Genomic DNA, 14,962 nt, shown 5'->3' with positions numbered 1-14,962 from the left:
AACACCGTGCTTCAAAAACGCGTGATTCTCGGTATAAATAAAGACTTTCGTAATTTGATAACTGGTTTGGCAGAGCTCTCGTGGTTGGAATGCCACAGCACATGTCGGATCGCGAAAGAAAAATAATCCCGTGCCTTCAACAATGATGCGCGTCGTCTGCTTTTTAGCTTCATTGTAAGGGACAAAAGAAGAAAGAGCAGCTCTGCATGGATGTTGCGCTGGTTTACATGTACACGGCACATTTAATATTCCTTTTCCACGCTCAAAATGAATCAGTTGCTATTTAACAAGTACTTAGCAAAAAAGAATCATTTATCGAAGCTATTACAAAGCTGGGGCGAGAAGACGATCTTGCAGGAAAGGTACAAAAATGCTTCATTCATAGTTTTAAAATAAATACTCTTGATATTAAATAGCATAAGAGTTATATTTATTTTGCTTTGTGTTTTCACAAACTGATTTTGAAGAATCTTTTCCTTTCCTTTCTTCTTTTTTGCAAGCCTGCAATCTCGCCAATTCCTGTAGCGTAGCGTAATTTTTTGCCGCCGGATCACGGCTCAGAATAAACGCACGCGGCACAAATGCTGCATCGTAAGCTCGCAGTAATATTTCCGGCATGACAGACCACCGCAAAACAGTTTGGGAATTCACTCTGACGAGGGGCTGGCTATCACGACCGGCGCCATTCGGCTCAGTTCGAAGTGCGGGCGGCCATCTTCTCCATCGGCGGGGTCGCCGGCCGTCCGGCTCGTGACGTCAGTCCAGAGTGCGCGCCCATTGGTGGAGGTGTATCCGTCTTAGAGGAGTATAAACGCCCCCTTTTTTCTAAAGCTGTACCCGACTATAGACCGTTTTTTCGTAGGCGCCGCCATATTGTGAACGCAGTGGCGCCGCCTATGAGCAGCGCCATACTGGCTTGGGTGAAAGCGGTCTTTTGCATGGCAGGTATACGCTCGGCGGTAGGTTCTGGCATTTGTTTTCGCGGTCGTGCGGTCTGTTTGGTATGACGTGCGTCTTCTACGTGGTAAACGGTTCTGTGAGATGTGCTGAAGTGGTTAAAGGCGTCATGGCCGGAATTTCTGCTGGCGTTGAGGTGGACGGAACACGCCGCCCGATGTGTGCGCGCATATTTTTGCATATACAATGAGCTTCCGAGATCAGTTACGTATTTCTGAATGTTCCATTCACTAATGTGACCTTATTGCAGTATTATCCTCTATTTCTAAGCTGCGGTTTAGGAGCCATGAAACATACGAGACGATCGTAACAGCGTGGGTACCGTTCTGCTACGGTAGGAGCTGTGATGTTATACTTTGACAAGCGTTCAAACTGTTCGCTGCAGGTTACATTGCGTGACTACTTGGTTCGATGGATGAGGTTTCCGCCCCTGAATAAAATAGTTTTGGCAAGTAAAAGCAGCATACCTTATAGCCTGAATTAATCTTGTCCAGCAAATGGACTGTTTACGAACTGCGCAAGCGTCCTAAGCAGTGGTAGGTGCTGGATTACATATATCTTTGTTCTATATACCGCATGGTCCAAGCATACTGCATCAGCGGTTATATATTTATAAACGTTGTGCGGCGTGACTATGCGAGGTCCTATTGCGGTGTTAACCCGTTTTCTCTTGCTTTTTCGAGAAAGAGGATGACAACCGAATTTTTTTTTCGGTTGTGTTCATTCCGTTCTCTATGACGCACTCACACGTATTACGGAAATTTTGTCCTAAAAAATAGGCATTGCATTCTTTTTATGTGATCCATGTCATATATTATGGCTGTATGCAGGCCAAAAAGGCAATGCCGAAGCGCACAGCTTACATATGTATCGTGCTGGTTCACCAAACACAGTGATCGCTGTGTTGAGCAGCGCCATCAGCCTCATGCAGGAAGGCTAGCGTAGACATATGGTAATTTGAAGCCTACTAGACTTGAAATGCGCGAGAACGATGCCGGTGCATCACAAATATTTGATAGCACCTGCCGCTTGGATGTTTCGTGGTTGCCTTAGGTTGTCCGTGCACGAGCATGCGCTCTTATGCTTTATGTTTTACTCCCTACGCCAAGCTATCAGATAGTGAGCAGATTTACCATTTCATGCTGCTAATACAGAGACACCGGTTTTCTTTGTTGAATTAAAACCGATATAAGCAAAATATTTCACAACACATACACACAGCGCGACTGATAATGTGCGTACACCACGGCTGATTATGCACGTCACATTTTTGCGCCCCCAAGAAATATTTCTGCCTACAGTAGTTACCGATGTACCGAAAGGCTTCCCTGACGACCTTATATGAACGAACATGGCGTAAATTTCACAAAGTAAGATCTAAAACATCTCGAAATCGTTCCGCAGCACGCGACAGCAATACTTTCAAGCAGCTCCGCGCCGAGTCGCCCAAGCCAGAGAGGAGGAAAGGCTCTCCGCGCGCCCTATCGTCCTCGCCCGATGAAACGGTCTATAGGAGCTTAGCATTTACGGTACTTTACGGGCTCATCGACCACGCGACAACGATTCCTGGACTCTCGTCCACCCATCCCCAGTGAGCCTTCCGAGAATCGCTCCGGAAATTTCATGCTGCTACGGTTGAATGTATTGTCGCCATTCGGTAGAGACTTTGGTATACAGGGTGTCTCAAGTTAAGCAAAGGAAAGAAAGAAGTGGCTAACCGAAACTGAATGAAATCAACGACATATGGTTTCCCGTCATGCGGCGCTCCTTAGGGTAATCTTCATATTCCGCTTAATTAGTTGGTTAACTAAGATCAATATGCATTTTTTAAATACTCTCTTTAGGGCCAAGTGAGTTTCACTGCGTTGTAGAGGGCATTTCAAAAGGACCGATGCAATCGTTTGTGGAAACGTGCATGCTGCGTGGCGATTTTTTTCCGGCGTTTAAGGAAAGCCCGCGAAATATGAAATAAAACCACGTGACTGCGCTCATGCGCTACCGTATTGCAGCGCTTTTAACCACGCTTCGTGCGAAAGAACCGTGCGCGCGGACCGTGGCGAAGTGAGCAGCCGTGGCTCCTATAGGTATCGGCTTCGCAGTGCGTCAGCTTCTTTGGCGGTGGAGCACGGAAAGCAAGCGCCGTCGTCCCTGATCAGCGACAGGCTCGACGCACGGTTGAGCGCACTGCAATGGGGTGGCGCACGAGCGCAGTCACTTGCTTTTATTTCATATTTTGCAGGCTTCCTTGAAATGCAAAAAAAAAAAAAAACGCCACGCAGCCTGTACGTTGCCACAAAAAAATTGGATCGGTTTCTGAACCCCCTCTACAACGCAACGAAACTCACTTGACCCTAAACGGAATATTACAAATTTTGCATAATTGATGTTGGTTAATTAACTCATTAAGCGCAATATAAAAAAAGGATATTCCGAGGAGCGCCACTTCACGGCAAACCAAGTGTCATTGGTTCCATTCAGTTGCGGTTAACCACTATTTTGAAATCCTTGGTCCAAGAGAGAGAGCAAATGATGAATGAAAGGTAGGGAGGTTAACCAGGACTGAGCCCGGTTGGCTACCCTACACTGGGGAAAGGAAAACGGGGACGGAAAGATTAAAGAAAGAAGAGAAAGTCCACCGGGGATATCGTTCAGTCACTCAGTCCGGATCACAGACGCTGACTCAATCCTGTATCTTTCAAATATCGCAGCAGCGCTTTTGTGGCCTTTTGTAGCTGCGATATGCGAGGCCATGGTCCCAAGATCTTGTTCAAGGTGAACGGTTTTCTATCTAAGTGGTTGAGAGCTGTGCAGAGTTCTTGTCTTTCATTTTCAAACGATGGGCAGTAGCACAGTAGATGGTCTATAGTTTCTTCGACACCGCAGGCATTGCACTCGGCGCTATCAGCCATTCCAATTAAAAACGTATATGCATTCGTGAATGCGACGCCCAAGCGTAAGCGGCACAGCATTGTTTCCTCATTACGCGGAAGCCCTGGTAACAGTCGCAGTTGCATAGATGGATCGAGGGAATGCAATCGATGTTGAGTGAAATCAGGTGTGTGCCACTTCTCCAATGTCATACGGTGCGCTAGCTTGCCTAAGTGTTGGGCTGCGTCAGTCCGCGATAAAGGTATAGAAACAAGGGTTGCTCCTTCATGTGCTTTCTTAGCAGCTTCGTCAGCGACGTCGTTGCCGGAGATACCGCAATCGCCAGGCAGCCACTGAAACACGACGTCGTGCCCTTTCGCAATCATGTGATGGTGCATTTCTCGTATCTCCGATACGAGTTGTTCACAGGACCCGCGACGAAGAGATGACAGAAGACATTGTAAGGCCGCCTTTGAATCACAGAATATTGCCCACCGATTAGCCGGTTGGTTGTTAATATAATCTACGGCACCTCGGAGGGCAACAAGCTCCGAACCGGTCCATGTTGTCAAGTGAGAAATCTTGTATCGGATGCTTAGTGATCGTGATGGTATAACCACTGCCCCGGTGGAGCTGGTCTTGGTGGAAGAGCCATCCGTATATATGTGGACGCGGTCAAAGTAGAAAGTGTGCAAACAATCCAGAGCTGCTTGCTTCAAGGCCAAGGTAGGCAGGTCGGTCTTTTTTCTTATCCCTGGAACCGTAAGACGCACTTGAGGTTGTTTTAAACACCACAAAGCTGAGGTTGAACGTGCTGATGGTGTGAAGCCCGATGGTAGGGAGGCACGATGCTTGCTGACCTCGTTGGAGAAGGATGCCTGTGGTCGTCGTTCTGGCAGACAGGCAAGAAAGCTTGATTGAATCCGTGAAATATGACGATCATGGGCCCTAAGCGAGTCGGTGCTGATGTAAGTCGTGATCGGATGGTCTTGAGCCATGATAATGGTTCCTGCTGTTGAGGCGCTCCGCGGAAGGCCTAGGCAAACACGTAGTGCCTGTGCTTGCACGCTCTGAAGTTCTCGAAGATTTGACTTGCATGTTTTAGCAAGCACGGGAGAACTATAGCGTAGAAATGCGATAAAAAGTGCTCGATATAACTGTAGCATGGAGCCCACTGACGATCCCCATGTTTTGCCGGCGATGAACTTGAAGATGTGAACAATAGATGTGAGCCTCTTCTTCAAGTGGGCAACCTGAGGGCTCCAAGAGAGGTCCCGGTCAACAATGACACCCAAAAACCGATGATAATTCTTGTAGCAGATAGGCTGGCCATTGATGTACACTGGATAACCAGACATCGCTTTTCGCGTAAAAGCGACTAACGCACATTTTTCTGTTGAGATGGTAAGCCCTTGTGTCTAAGATAGTCAGATGCCTGTGTTGCTGCTTGCTGTAGCCTTGCGCGAACCTGCAGGCGAGTGACCGCTGATGTCCAGATGCAGATGTCGTCGGCGTATATTGAAACACTCACTGTTTCCGGTAGGGATTCAGCCAGCCCAAGAAGCGCGAGGTTGAAAAGAACAGGGCTTAGAACACCGCCTTGGGGAACGCCTCGGCATGTGTAGTGGTCGGTAGTCGGACCATCTTCCGTACGCACGAACAAGGACCTTTGTGTCAAGTAGTTTCTGATCCATCGATATACACGCCCTCCTAGTTCAACTGTCAGAAGTGCGTCTAGAATGGTTTGATGGGAAACATTGTCGTAGGCACCTTTCACGTCAAGAAAGAGTGATACTGATAATCGCTTCCAAGGTTTTTGTTGTTCTACAGATGATACCAGATCGATGACACTCTCAATCGATGAACGGCCTCGTCGATATCCTGCCATTGAGTCAGGGTAAATTTTGTTGTGTTCAAGGTACCATTCGAGACGCATGAGGATCATACGTTCCATGAGTTTCCCGACGCAGCTGGCAAGTGCTATCGGCCGATACGATGCCAGTTCGAGCGGTGACTTTCCAGTTTTTAGTAGCGGTACCAGGCGGCTTCGTGGGACGACACCATCTCGCCATGAGCTGTTAAAAAGGCTGAGGAGTTCTCTTCGTGCTTCTTGACCTAGGTGGCGCAAAGCACTATATGTTATCCCATCGGGCCCTGGTGAAGATGAACACCTACAGAGCGCCACAGCAGCTTCTAACTCTTCCATAGAGAATGGAGCGTCCATACTTGTATCTCGTGGACCGGGGATGTCACCTAAAGTCATGTCAAAGACTAAATTTGTGCCGCCGGCGACTTTCGCACAAAATTCCTCCGCAACTTCTATCTCGCGGCGGTTTTCATAGAGAGCAAGGGCGTTGAAAGGGCGTCGTTGCTGGGGGCTTGAGCTAAGACCCCGTAGGGTACGCCACACACGGGATAATGGCTTGCGGGGGTCCAGTGACTCGCAAAAGCATTTCCATCTTTGTTCCGCTAGCTTATCCATTCGCCGCTTTATCTTCTTTTGCATGCACCGAGCTTCTCTGAGGTCAAGAATTGACTTCGTGCGCCTGTACCTCCTTTCAGCTCGGCGACGTAGTGCACGAAGCCTTTCCAACTCAATGTCATTCTCTGTACGCTTTGATGAATGTGTGAAGCAACGCGTGCAATCTTGCATTGCGTCAGCTATAATTTCTTCTAATTTGCGTGCGATACGTTTCTTGCATGTGTCTTCTACACGAGCCTGAAAGACTGACCAGTCGATTTGGCGAGATACAACCGGTAATGCGGCGTCTAATCCATCGATTCTCACATAGGTCGGAATGTGGTCACTTCCATGGGTTTCAATATCGGTGAACCACTGCACGCTCGAAGTCAGGCAACGTGACACAAAAGTCAAGTCAATGCAGCTGCTGTACGTTGTTCCTCGCAGAAATGTCGGGCTTCCGTCGTTTAGAAGACATAGGTTGTGGCCTGATGCAAAAGATATTAGTGACCTGCCCCTCGAGTTTATCCTGGAGCTTCCCCATATATGGTGGTGAGCGTTGAAATCCCCTGTTATTATCCAAGGACCGGGAGTAGCAGTCACGATATCTTTTAGTCTTTTGCTATCAAACTGACTGGTTAAGGATAGGTAGACGCCAATAAGAGTAAAAGACAGCCTCTTCTTTTTCACAGTAACACAGACGTATTGGTTACCGTCGTGTGGCGCTACGAGTTGGGAAAAATACGTAAGGTCTTTGCGGATGTAAACCAAAACCTTACTACTTCGGATACACGTGGTTGAAACAAAAGGTTCATACCCTGATAGTCTTATGGAGGCTGATAAGTTCGGTTCACAGATAACCAGTATAGGGAAGTGGTTGTCAAACACGAACTGCCGCAACTCCGAAATACGTGACCTCAAGCCTCTCGCATTCCATTGGAATATGGAGGCACTTCTGACATCATCCCGGAACGATCGCTGTTGTTGTCGATGAGCCGTGGTTCTGCTGTAGAAGCCCTCAAGCACTGGACTTCTGAAGGCTCTCAAGAACCGGATTGATGGCATCCAGCACTTGCAACGCACTTCGAGCTGTTGGTGTCTGTAGCTTGTCCAGGAGAACACGAATAGCACTCATCAGAGAGCTTATCATGACAACAACTTGTTGATCCTGGTCTGAGAATTTATCAGGAACAGATGAGGTATCCTTTGCTGTAGAGCTCTGATTTCGCTCAGTAGGGGCATGTAGCCGCGGGAGTGCAGGCCAAGCGTCAGCAGTCGTGCTGTTCGATGCACCTGTGTCCTTTGAGCTGACTGTGTTTGGCCGGGGCGGAAGAGCGGGTGGTAATGTCCGCGGCTGACGTTCTGCAGAGGCTTTGGACGTTCTTGATCGACGTCGGCGACGTGATCGTCGTCGCTTAATAGATGCTGCTGCTTCTCGGTGAGACGGGTGGTCTCTAACCATTTTTTTCAATATTGCCATTTCCTTTCGTATCAAAGGGCATTCCTTCGAGGATGCATCGTGAGGGCCGCTACAGTTTGTGCACTTCAGCACATTGGCCTTGCACGTGTTAGTGGTGTGGGGCCCAGTGCAGCGAGAACAGACGGTAGTGTTCTTGCACACACTACTCACGTGTCCAAACTTCATGCATTTCCAACACTGCAGCGGTTTTGGTATAAACGGGCGAACTGCGTGTCGAAAGTGGCCCACTTTTACATGCGATGGGAGGGATTCGCCCTTAAATATGATCTTCACACACCGTGACGTGCCGAGACGAAACGCGTTTGTGATGACGGTGTTTTCGGTAGCCGGCTTGATTAAGATCGACAGATCGGAGTCGACAATGGTCTCGTCAACATCGTAAATTACGCCAGTACTGACTTGTTTGCCCAGCGGAATATGAGGGCGGACTTTCATCCCGTCAAGTTCCGTGACATTGCGCAAAGAATCCAACGCAGCTGCGTGTTCTACGTCAATCGCAAGGACGTTCTTACGGGTGTTCACTCTGATGTCTTTGATTTCATTCGGAACTAGCGCCTCTAGATGTGAAGACACGGCTTGCCTGTTGAGGCGTCTCAGGTTGTCAGTGGCGAGAACTGGCGCGAACAGGATGGTGAGCTCCTCGGTATTGCGCGAAGATCTCACGGTGGACTCACTCGAATTGGATGATGCGCTGAGAAATCTTCGCTTTGCTTTACGACTCCGCACCAGCTCGAAGGTGTCGTCACAAGAATCTTCACCGCTGACATAGTACTGCATCGTGTCGTCGCTGTCAGTATCGCTCTCGGTGCCGTTGCGCTTCCTGGAGGCAGCCGTCGCGGGCACTGCCGAGTCCGGCGGACGCGCGTGAGGCTCCATCTCCATCGCAGTTAAGGAGGAAACAGCAGTTCAAGGCAGAGTCCAAGAAATTCACAAAATGAGTAGAGCTGGAAGACTCGGCGTTCTGCCTGAAAGGCACTTCGTCTTCTTCCTTCTTGGTCCAAGTTACGTGAAACACCCTCTATACTGCCGAACCCTCGTAGATTGAGAGATTTTGTGGCATACCATAAATTTTCGCCTTTGCTGTAGTGAAATGGACACTTTTGAACGGCAACAATCATTTCTACGACTCAGTGGTCGAGAATGTATGCTTTGGAAATAGTTCGCTCGAGCACGCGCCGAATATCTTCGCACTCATATACAGGTTGTAGTTGTCTCGTGCACATAACTTGAGCCAAAGTTTTAAACATGAAAGGCACTCCGGACGCGAGTTGAACCGAATGCATAATGTTGGCACTGGTCTAGAGTTACTCAGACTCTTTTATTTTCCCCTTAACTAACGGATTCGTTAAGTTTAATTAATCCACTGTTTAAATATTGGCTGCGGACCGCAGGTGTGATACGCAAAGTTGTAGAGCACCTCGAGAAACCTCTCAATAAATTGCTTCCAACACGATATATCTCACGTGGTCCTTTCTTCCGCGTTCCAAATAAAGCCCGCGAAATATCAAAAAGAAATACCACGTGATGGGGCGCTTGCACACTGTTATTGTGCTGCTCTCACGCGTGCGATGGATGAACGAGGTCGGCTGCAGCGAGACTGGCCCGCGACAGGGCGTTATGTCTGGTGTATAGGTATCTGGGCGTGCGGCTTTTATTGCATAACGGCGCAGATGCGCGCTGCTGGCGGAGCGGTGCCGAAGTGATAAAGCGTCTGAGACGAAATAGAACAATAACATAGCTTTATTTATTTAGTTTTATGCTTGAAACATAGAGAATATGCTTGAAATGTGCAAGAGCTGGCAGCCTGCCGACGGAGTGTAATGAGGTTAGGTGGGGAGGCGGCGTTAGCGCCGGAATGATTTTCCAATGACCTTCAATACAAAAAGCGCCCTTTGATTATAATGCGTGTTCGAAGAATCTGCTGTAATACACATTTAGCATCTCATAGGCGCATTTTCCGAGGCGTTCTTGATCATGATATCAGGGATGGAGTTGCAGACTTGTCTTATTTTTTTCTTTTAGGTTCTCTGATGTTGTGGTTGGTGTCCGGTATACTTGATCCTTGACATAGCCCCAGAGAAAGAAATTGAGCGGAGTTAAATCTGGCGATCGTGCCGGCCAAGCAATGGGCCCTTGCCATCCAATCCACTGTTGCCGTGCGCGGGAGCATCATCATACTGATACCAAATATTCGTGATCCTAGCCAATGGAACTTCGTAAGGAAAATCCTCAAGCGCCCCATCAAGGATCTCGGTATCTTTCGCCTGTAAGCGTGTTATCAAAAAACACGGACCAATGATAGTGCCACCGTAAACACCGCACCACACATTAACCGACCGCTGATATTGGTGATGTGTCTTAAAAACTAAGTTAAAATTTTCGTCGTTCCAATAGCGAGCGTAGTGGATGTTCACTTGGGCATTACGTGAGAAGGTACGTCATCGGTCCACAGTATTTTGTTGGCCAAGCCTGGGTCCTCTTCCATCTTGATTATACTCCAGTTTGCAAAGTCCTTTCGATTTTGGAAATCGCGGGGCTCTAACACCTGATGCAGCTACACGTGGTACGGATGAAGCTGCCTCTTCTTAAGCACTCTCCACACTGAAGACTTTGACACTCTAGCTTCAGCACCCACACTATACGAACACTTACATGTGGGATGAAGAAAACTTTGACAGAATATCTGTCGCCACGTCCTCGCCCAGGATAGAAGATTTATGTCGTTTCTTCGTAAAAGTCCCAGTCTGTCTCAGCGTTTCATATGCACGCACAATCGTCATTGAGCTCGGACGCGTACCTGGATGCCAGCGTTGAAATAGCTCAACTGCTCGCCTTCTATGTCCACTTGAAGCACCTAGAGCCAAAACCATATATATCCGCTCTATCCTCTTTGGAGTAAGCCATATCTGGTGCTCAACATTGGTCACAGCCAAATAGCGCTGCTGTGGAGAACACGCAGGGATACGGGCGCCTGAGGAGCAGTGGATATATTACAGTTCACTGGGATTGGTTCAAACGAGGTACATAAAGTATAATCTACATCTGGTAAACTGGAACAGCCTGCAGGCGCACTTTCTCATGAGACTGACGCGCCGGTCACGGTGCACAAGTGTGAAGCCAGACGCGGCCACCCGATGTATACTGCGACCACGAAACGATAGGCACGTGCAAGGTGTGAGAATAAAAAAGAACGTTTGGTAGACAGTAAGCGGGAGAAGGAGAGAAGATAGGGCCAGTGCGAAGAGTCACCGTCTGAAGAAGACATGCGTAATCTTTCTTGAATATAATCAAGGCTTTTTTTTTACCATTAGTTAGTTTTGTCCCCGTGTGATTTATCCGCTGTTATTCGAGCCCTAAGGTTTAAAGTTGTAGCATCATCGTTCAATTCGAAAACTGCTACAAGGTCATTTGTGTACAAAGGCAAAATTGTAGCAGCCGTCATCGCCTTCCATCGTTCCCACGTGCTTCGCCCTTTCCTTCTTTCAAGCAGAATGAAAGTGCCGCTTTCGTCTTTTTCGGGGCCTTAGACGCTTTATCGCTTCGGCATTGCTCAGCCAGCAGCATGCATTTGCACCGTCATGCGATAAGAACCGCATGCCCAATACCAACACCAGGCATAACGCCCTGTCGCGGGTCAGTCTTGCTGTAGCCAACCTTGTTCAGCCATCGCACCATTGATCAGAACAATAACAGTGCGCCCAGTCACGTTGTATATTTTTTTAATATTTCGCGGGCTTTCTTTGGAACGCGGAAGAAAGGACAACATGAGATATATCGTGTTGGAAACAATTTATTGTTTGTCAAGGTGCTCTACAACTTTGCGTGTCACACTTGGGGCCTGCAGTCAATACTTAAAAAGTTGATTAATTAAACATAACTGATCCGCTGGTTAAGGGGAAAATAAAAAATAGCCTGAGTAACTCTAGGCCAGTGCCAACATTATGCATTCGGTTCAACTCGCGTCCAGAGTGCCTTTCATTTTTAAAACTTTGGCTCAAGTTATGTGGGACAACCTGGTGGGCTGCAGCCGTCGCGGCAGTCCCGCGAGAACCTTATACGCAGTTACCAATTAACACGCACTCGATAAGGAGCATTCATACTACAATATGAATGCTCCTTTTTGAAAGCATGAAGGTGTCGCCGCTCCTCGATAGGGTAAACTACACCCGCTGAACGCGAGTGCCAAACTAGCCGTCTGGCCGTTCCTGGTGACACCAGCCGCCTCGTGGTCACGTGACTGAAGCGGTCACACTCGTTGGACTCGTCTCTCTGCGGCATGCCGCGAAAAATAGCTCCGAGAGCCGTCACTCGCACGGCAGCTTCCGCGGTACGCGTGTTTCCTCAAGTGCGGCCGTGCCTTTACAAAACGACTCTGCAGTCTTCCGAGCTGCAGAAATGCAGTCCAGGAGAACATGTCAGGAGAGAGCAATTATTCATATCTATCGGAGCTTCTAGCCTCTATAAGCCTGTGCGAACTACATGAAGGCGAGCACGATGACGATGTCATGTATACTTCTGACAAAGGTGTCTTCTAGCACAGAAAGGAGCTCCGCTTGGGTCTGTCGGTGTCATGGAGTCTCGTGTGTGATCAAATAAACACAGCTGCCGCGTGTATAGAGAGAGCGCTGATCTACCACAAAGCCATGATGTCGAGTTCAATTCAAACACCTCTTGAGCGAACAAGGATGCCATGTGGATTAGCGGCTCTTCGAAAGTGGGCTAAGTTTGACATTGTGTATATCACACTATCAAAGTTCTGACCTAAAGCTTCGCCACGGTATTTGCAATTGAGAAGCAACATAGCATGCGCACAACGCGGGAAGGGCGATTCAGTAATTGTTTAAGGAATAAGAGATATTGGAGCCACAGTAATGGTTTAGGTTGTTCACTGTGTGGCTTAGTAAGCGCCGTTGCTCATTTGAATGCGTCAGGTTGTAAAAAAAAAAAAAGGTTTTCACTTTTTTTTTTTGCAGATGAAGCTTTTCGCTTCTTCTCTAACCGCGCTCCCCCTCCCCTTCCTAAAGAAATCACGGCAGAACCCGGTCGCACAATAACAGTCGTCGGCAATGCGATTAGCATTCAAGCAACGTAGCGCGACACATGCTATTTAGACTTTATCAACCGGGTATGCTGCAGTGAAACGACTTGTTCGTGCTGCAGAGATTGTATGGGCACGAGCGTACAATGAGAAATGGCGTGCCTGCGTACACGTTACGCTTACTCATGCATTGAAAAAAAAAAGGTAGCATATGTTACAGCTAGGGGAGGTTAGAGTTACTGGATAGGCTTCCTTTATAGGGAGCCTATATACAGTGACTCTGTAGTGGAGCGGGCCCGTTTGCCCTGCAGTGGTTGTTTGGGCGGGGTACATAAGTGAGCCCTCCTCGCTGCGCTCAACACGGAGACGCACACGCTTCGCCGTGGTCGAAGGGGTACAGTTAACCGCCGTTGCGTATCCCTCTGTTTTGCTGCCCGAGTCTCTTCACGACATTTCTGCCTGTCGAACGCAGAGGCCGCAAAGCTGATCGAGCATGAAATTTCTGCAACAGTTTGCACACTTGGTATGTTTCAGTTTGTTAAATCATACCTATATCTGTGACATGGTGAGCTCTCTCAAGTGCGACCACTCCTGCTTGCACAGATGGACTGCCGAACCACACCTATATACCTGAAAGTCGAGTGCGAGGTTAAATTTAGCTCCAACTGTGTCATGCATGGCGCTACAACGACGCTATCTGCGCACGCAAAACATGCATGATCGAGTACTGACTTTTCTTCCTCTGTGTGTGTGCCGATGCCAAAGTGGCCGTAGAGCGGTTGCAAAGATAGCAGCGATAGCAATACCACATGTTCTAGTTACATGCGATTTTAGCAAGCGACCCCCTCTGACCAAACTGAAAAACGTTTCATCTTCAAAAAAGAAAGAAAGAAGCAGCTTTAGAACGCCGCTTTGGGGGAGGAAGTGAAAAACGCTGCGTCGTTCTTCGTCTGAATCACGACGCTTCCGTGGAACCATTGCGAGTGTGGCAGCAATTGCACTTTCCAAACGCACTTTTCCAGTTGGTGCTTTACACTTGGTGCAACTTAAAGGACCACAGACAGTTGAAATTACCTGGAACTGTCTAGTACACAGCGTCTGGCACTGTTTATAGTGCACATACCTTTGCAACGTGAACCCTCCAGAAGTATTAAACCGATTTCTCTTCATTCGAAAAACACCAATATTCACGCCCAGAGCGTGTATCAGGCATGGTCGTATGAAAAATGGGACAACTGGATAAAATGCTATCGCAGCACGCATGCTCCGACAGCATGTTAAAAAAAAAGGAAATAAAGAGAAAGGTAATCTTCACTAACACGTAAACTCGTGTCATCGTGCTTACAGAAAAATTCTGGAAGCAAAGCAGCACGACGACGACGCAACAAAAGCGTGTTGTCTTTGCTCGATTCGTGTTGTACGAGGCGTATTCGACAGCGAAATAAAAAGCGTGCCGCGCATACCATTCTGATGGCTGGTGCACTGTCTCCGGGCTTTCGTTGAAGTGGCCCATCGAGTCCTGGTCTTGGGCATTTCCAAGCACGTGTTGAGCGAAGCGGCACGCGTATTTGACTGACGGCCGCGTCGTAGCAATTTCACGCACGTGACGCATGCACGCACCCCTCTCGTCCTAAACAAGGCGGACGCGTTTCCGGCGAATGCGCGTGGTGGAGGGGACTGGTTTCATGCGACAGGAAAGCTCGGCGCCATCTTCTGCTGCTCTTGAGGGTGCTAGCACGGCTCGCTATTTGCGGCAGCCTCGCTCTTCCCCTCTCCCTCGATACGATACGACTGCGTTTACGTGCTCCGCGTGAGTCGACTTACCACCCGTCCCGATCTGCACTTTCCTGCCGCACATGAATATGGTCGGCTATATACTTGTCGCATTCCTGCAAACGCGAATCGGCTCAATTGATAGTATAACTCGATAAGTCATCTCACGCGAGCTGTTTGCTCTTGATAAAACACCCAGCTACTAATAATCTTCTGGAGCGTTAATAATCCTCTGAACCGGGAGAAAGATCAGACCATAAGTGAGCACCGCCAAAGTATGCCGTCTCATATACTTACATCCGATGGTTGTGACGCCTAAGGCGGCAGTTGCGCGCGGGTGCGTCACGGGTGACCTTGACCACTCTCGTTTATCAAGGTAGCCTCC

This window comes from Dermacentor andersoni, chromosome 10 (assembly GCF_023375885.2).
Source record: "Dermacentor andersoni chromosome 10, qqDerAnde1_hic_scaffold, whole genome shotgun sequence".
In the NCBI taxonomy this organism is placed as follows: domain Eukaryota; kingdom Metazoa; phylum Arthropoda; class Arachnida; order Ixodida; family Ixodidae; genus Dermacentor; species Dermacentor andersoni.
Note: the sequence above shows the minus strand (reverse complement) of the source record.